This window comes from Saimiri boliviensis, chromosome 18, assembly GCF_048565385.1.
Source record: "Saimiri boliviensis isolate mSaiBol1 chromosome 18, mSaiBol1.pri, whole genome shotgun sequence".
NCBI classification, from domain to species: domain Eukaryota; kingdom Metazoa; phylum Chordata; class Mammalia; order Primates; family Cebidae; genus Saimiri; species Saimiri boliviensis.
In genome coordinates this window covers 48,585,491-48,591,984 of record NC_133466.1, presented here as the reverse complement: position 1 = coordinate 48,591,984, position 6,494 = coordinate 48,585,491, and the positions used below count along the sequence as shown (strand labels likewise).

Below are 6,494 nucleotides of genomic sequence, written 5' to 3'. Positions count from 1 at the left end.
TAATTCTGCATTGACAGGCAAGATACTAAATGGGTAAAGTATGCCAGATTAGCTTACAACTTTATTACAGTTAGGGAAAAATTACCTCTCTGTCATTTTAGGACTGTGCTTATACTTGCCGTATGTTGTGGATCAGCAAGTATGGTTGGCCTTCTACTTGATCAAGATATTGATGCATTTTGTCAAGATAAATCTGGAAAAACTGCCAGGGATTATGCTGTGTCTAGTCAACATAATATGTAAGTGTTTACATGAAAAGTCTAGTTAACACTAAATTAAGGCTTAAAATAATTACAACAACTGTATCTTATATATCAAGTGAGATGTAGTAGTTTGGTTTGGGTAGTTTTAAAGTGGCAATGAGTTAGTCCCCTGCATCAGCTAGAAATCAAGCAAAAGGTAGACTGGTTAGAAGTACCAGTGTGTGCAGGATTCTTTATCTCAGGACTTGTAAGACCTTTATGTTTACAGATTCCAACATTGTTCATTTCATCCAAATATAACACCTATGAATGAGATAAAAAATAGTGTCACATCTTTCTTTTTTCTTTTTTTTTTTTTTTGATGAGTTATTTGGGTCTTGAAATGTCCAGTTTATCAGAAAGTCATTTACTGTCTTCTGAAGACTATCTCTTCCATACTCTTTGAATTTTTCAAGAACCAAAGGGATTTACTAAATCCAAGGAAGACAATCCCTTTTATCAAATCAGAAGGACTAGAAACAAAGGGCACTCCAATCATTCTGTTGTTTCTGTTGATTCTGTTGCATTTTTGCCCCTGAAACTGGTCCTGCTGCCTGGTAATGGTTGATCTTTGACACCAAGATGCCCTTACTGATTCAGAGCCCTCAGGTCTTCATGGTGATTCATACAAAGATGTTGAAGTTACAGCGTTTTTTAAATTCACATACCTATGCTTATATGCTCAGCCATTATTCCCAAAGCACCAGCACCATTTTCTGGCAATGTGACTTTATCCACACACAAAATGAGCTAATTGACCATCTCCCCCATATTCAGCCTAGGCTTAGCTGAGATCTTCATGGTAAGAGATCCTTTCAGGCCTTTGTTGGTCTTTTCTGTAGCAGATATTCATTGGGCTTGTTCTAAATGGTCAGAGAGGTTGAAATAATGTGGCAGGAAGAGATGAGTGTTTCTTTCTTCTTTGCTACCAGTTCTGTACCCTCATGCACCTTTATATCCTGTATAATACCTGAGGCAGTAGAAAATCCCATATTTACCTTCCCAGAAGCAGCGGACTCCCAGTTGTGATTGGCCCCTTGACTGATCTGTTTTAAATAATAATGAAAATTGCCCAAGCTACTTGCAACTCTACCTCAATATTTAAAAATATTTTCAAATTCTACCTCACAGGAAGCCATTGAAGAGAATTCTCAGAATCTCAAGTAGGTTAGTTGGACTTAACAGAGCCATACCTTGTCCATGTCTCATCACTGAATGTAGGGAATCCATGAGCCCTGCACACTGGGTGCCAGAACATAGGGATCCATAAGCCCCACACGTTGGGTGCCAGAATGTAGAGCTCCATGAGCCCCACATTGGGCACCAGAATGTAGGGAGCCACCCCTACATCACCTGTGGGTACCCTGAGTTTGGTGGCAACAAAGGAATGAGAAAAAGAAAGATGAAGTGAGATGATGGGACCAGAGGGCCATCACTTATTACTTTGGAGGTGACAGTGAAGGCCCTGAGCTCTGACCATCCACTCTATTTATTGGTTACAATCACTTTGATCTACAGGGTAGGGGTGGAGTAATGGTGGGGAGAGGATGATGGTGGAGTGAACCAGTGAGCCAGAACTGAATCAGTGAACGGGAAGTGGTGTGTCATTCTAAGGATTGATAACAGTGGCAGTTTGGGGGTTTCACAAAAGAAGAACATGTGGTTATCTTTAGCTTGTTATCTAAGTACGGCTGATGGAACACAGACCTTACAAGGAGCCCACAAGTCTGGCTACATCATAGTTCTACGAAGGGTTTTTATAGCCTTGAGCACAATGTTTATGGTAACAGAGCCAAGGTCACCCTGCACTGGAGCATGAGGCATGAAGAGGCCTTCCTCCTCAGAGGCCTCCTGCGGCCTTCTGCAGTGTATTATTCCCTGCTTATATGTTACTCATAACCAATTTATGTAGGTACTCTGTAAGTTCTTTCTAATCACGTGTAAAAGTAGAACTTTCTGTTTGCTTCAGCAGTACCCATTCTCAAATTGAAACAATAAAGAGAAAAATAGCATGGCTTCCTGCATAAGGAGGCCACACAGATTTTTGAAGCATTCCATATTTTGCACAGTCAGTGGAAGGTCATTTGACTGTTTGCTGACTAGCTATAATGCAACAGAGTGATTCAAAGCAAAATGGGTGTCACCAAAATATTGAAGTTGTTATTTGTACTGCAAAAATAGTCATGTAAGGTGGTCTATGAGATAACACTGGAACTGAATAATGTGTGTGGTGTTGTGTGCAAAATATGTTGTTAGTATGTATCTTGCAACTTCTTCATGGAACCTAAAAATAAATGAAAGTAGGGTTTTGGTCTCTCATGTCAGCTGGAGATGAACATGGATATAAAGCATCATCCTGACAAACATCTGCTGTTTGAGAGTTTGAGTCTATAGGGAAGGATCATTGGTCCCAGCCAGGTCTTAACATCCATTGGTTTTTCTGTCCTTAGTGTGATTGATAGACTCCATAATAGTGGACAATCATGTCATCTACTTTAAGGAGTTATTTATCAATAAATTTAGTTACAAACTGTGAAATAGTTGAGATGCCCTGAACTATGAGCCACAAAGAGTAGGACAACTAATAAGCAAAATTAGGACTTAATAACATTTCCTGAAAACAGCAACCTTTTCATATTGGAACGTATGCACAAAATACAGATTGGGTTTTATTTGAAATTCCAACATGATTTCAGTCATAAAATTTAGGAACAGATTATTCCATTGCTTTAATATTTCTGTGAGCTTTTAAAAAATGTTATCTTGTTAAATCTTTATAACAATGTAGTGAAATAAGACAGCAAAGTTCTTATTTTGTAGAAGATGACATTGAGCCCAAGAGGAGCAACTTGTCCAAGAACAAATAGCTGTTCATTATGCAGCTAGGACTTATGCAGAGTTGGTACACATTATGTCAGACTAATGCGAGTTAACTTACTGGGTCATAGTGCCCTTGATTTCTGATTATTTCACTTTACTCTTTTTCTTGTTTATGATAAGTTTGTAGAATGTACACATAGGTGGATGGAATAATATTGTTAAGTTCTGATATTCTGATATTGTTTGAATTACTCTAAGCATTTCACATTTGGTAAGTATTTTTTTATCTCAGTATTAAAAGTCTTTTTATTTATTACATTTTTATACACAGAATTTGCCAATTACTTTCGGACTACAAAGAAAAACAGAAATCAAAAAAGTTTTCTGAAAACAGCAATCCAGGTAAGACTTCTGATAGTGAGTTACTTTAGGCCAGTTGTCACCAGGCTTTTTGGCACCAGGGACCGGTTTTGTGGAAGACAGTTATTCCATGGACTAGGGAAAGGTTGAGGTGGTTTCAGGATTATTCAATCACATTACATTTATTTTGCTACTTTATACTATAAATACATTGTAATATATAATGAAATAATTAGCAACTTACCATAATGTAGAATCAGTGGGAGCTCTGAGCTTCTTTTCCTACAAATAGATGGTCTGATCTTGGGACAAAGGGCGACAGTGACAGATCATATGACATTAGATTCTCGTAAGCAGCACATGATCTAGATTCCTCATGTGGGCAGTTCACAACAAGGTTCATGCTTCAGTGAGGATCTAATGCTGTCCCTGATCTAACAGGAGGCAGAGCTCAGGCAGTAAGATGAGCCAGGGGTGTGGCTGTAAATACAAATGACACTTCCTTGGTTTGCCTCCTGCTCACTTCCTCCTGTGTAGTGAGGTTCTTAATAGGCCATGGACTGGTACCAATCTGTGAGGCACTGGTCAGGAAACCTATGCTTGTACCAGCAAGGTCTCACTATTGCTGACTTCACTCCTCCTAATTTGAAATGAAAAGAGATATATTTACTTTGTTGGAACAAGATGTGTTCTTCTATCTGTGGGTTAATTGTCATGATAACAGTAATTTTGTTAGAACAAGATGCTCGGCTACCATTCATCAAAAGATTGTCATAATAAATATACAAATTGCCCAACTCTAGGCTCAGCAGATGATAATAAAAGTAGAAAATGTTTCACAATAACAAAAATGCTAGTATGCTACCTGGATGTGGACACCTAATACATTGTACAATCCAGATTGTATAAGGACACCTTTAATTTCGCCATCTATTTATCAGAGAGCTTTTGATAACAAGGAGACAAAGATGAAATTGATGTAATTTTGATCTTTAAGGTGCTCATAACACAATTGTCTCTATTTCATTTCTGTGCTTTTTCAACAGAATTGACAAAAAAAAACATTTTTATTTATGTTTTAACTTGTCCGCTTAACAAATAACTATGAAATGTTTTTTAGATACATTTTTTTCTAATGCTACAGAACACAAATAAAAATACAAACAGAGAGGAGCTCATTATTATGATTATCATTTTTTATTATTTTGCTACTTTAATCAGGGCTTGCTGTGTGCTGGATGCCCACTGGAAACTTATAATTATGATTATTTATTATATTGATTATGTGCCAGACATAACTGATGAGGAATGAAAGCTTTTTGAATAAAGGTAGGTAGGATTGAAGGTAAGCATGCAGACTGAGTAGAATGTTTCAAGGTAAAGAAGCAGAAGAATGATGATTGACAGAAGGAAGATGTAACAAGATTGTGTGTCTGCCGGAAGGAACTTCTAACACGATTCCCTCTGGGAGGAAGAGCAGCAAGTGCAGAAGACAAGATGCTTGAGTGAGCTTTGCAGGGTTTGTGAGCAGTTCACTTTTGCTAGTACCAAAAGTGTGAGATATGAGAGGTTGGGAGTGAGGTGAATACTCAGCTAAGGCAAGTTTATAATAGACTTTTTAATACTATAGAAACGAGTAGGTGTTCAGCCTTGGTCATCATGGTGGAACCCCATCTCTACTAAAAATACAAAAATTAGCCGAGTGTGGTAGCCAGCATGTGTAATCCCAGCTAATTGGGAGACTGAGGCACAAGAATCACTTGAACCTGGGAGCTAGAGGTTGCAGTGAGCTGTTGTGCCACTGCACACCAGCCTAGGCAAAAGGGTAAGACTTTATCTCCATAAATAAAGGAATGAATGAATGAATGAATGAATGAAATGAATAGCTCTTATCTGGTGGGCCATGGGCATTTTACCAGTAGAATGCTTTGGACTGCACATACTAGATGAGCAGTGGCTAAAACAGTAGGAATCAGAGTTGTTTGGGTTGTTCAGTGATATCCCAGGATCCCACTTGTCCCTCTTTCAGCTGTGTTGTTGGCAGTGTTTTATTATGTCTCCTTTCATAGTTGGCTAATCTGCAACAGCTCCAAACATCTTGTTCTCACAACACAACATCGCAAGGGCTGCTTTTCTTCACAGTGTCTTTTAAATGGGTAGAAAACTTAGAAGCATACAAGGGGCTTCCTGTAACATTTCATTGGATGGGTCAAACCACATGCACATCCCAAAACCAGGCACTGGGAAAGCAGATACGTGATTAGCTTAGAATACTCATTTCTCTTTCTGAAGCTGAGGAGGGGAATTGGGATAATAAACATCCCAATAGACTTGTGTTTCTTAGGCAAGAAAGAATAAGGAAAGGCTATTGGTAGGGAGCCAGCAGTGTTTGCTGCAGAGGCTCATTGGAGAAATTTGAGTAAGGGAGTCACAAGATTAAATTTGAGTATTAAGGCATTCTGGTTATGGTGTAAAAGTGGTTAGCAAACTTTTCTTGTAAAGGATGAGGTGGGAAATATTTTAGACTATGTGGTCTCTGTTGTGTCTAGTTAACCCTGCTGTTGTAGTGTGAAAACCACCACGGATAACATGTAAGCAAATAGGCATGACTGAGATCCAAGAAAACTTTATTTACAAAGCCATAAGGCAGACTGGATTTGGCCTGTGGCCTGTAGTTTGCTGACCCCTCATAAAGGATTGATGGAAGGTAACCATGTAAAGAAACCAGGAGACAAAGGAAGCTTTTGCAGTAGTAGTCAGCTATAGTTTCCTTGTCACACATCCTTGAACTAGTGTCAATGTAGTGAGAGGTTTTCACCCATGCATGGTGAAAAAAAAGAAACTTAGGAATCTTAGTTTCTCATTTAAAAATGTTGGCCTTTTTTGTGGTATTATGTCTTTTTCATTTGTTTTGCTTAAGTTTTTTTTATGTAAGAAATAACATTAATAGTTGGCCATTTTTATTTAAATAAAAGCCATTTTCTAAATGTTTATGTCCCAAATGGCAGTGGGACTATAAAGCAGAGACAGAAGAGAGGTATAGTCAATATGATTTAGTGATAATCGAATAAG

At 38.2% G+C, this 6,494-nt stretch overlaps 1 non-coding gene across 1 annotated transcript; it reads left to right on the top strand.

Annotated features, from left to right (window-relative positions):
- The first annotated feature begins 2,200 nt into the window (after positions 1-2,200).
- Positions 2,201-2,306, top strand: LOC141582097 (U6 spliceosomal RNA). Its single transcript, XR_012514928.1, has one exon. It is a non-coding gene; the product is annotated as a U6 spliceosomal RNA (small nuclear RNA).
- The last annotated feature ends 4,188 nt before the right edge of the window (positions 2,307-6,494 follow it).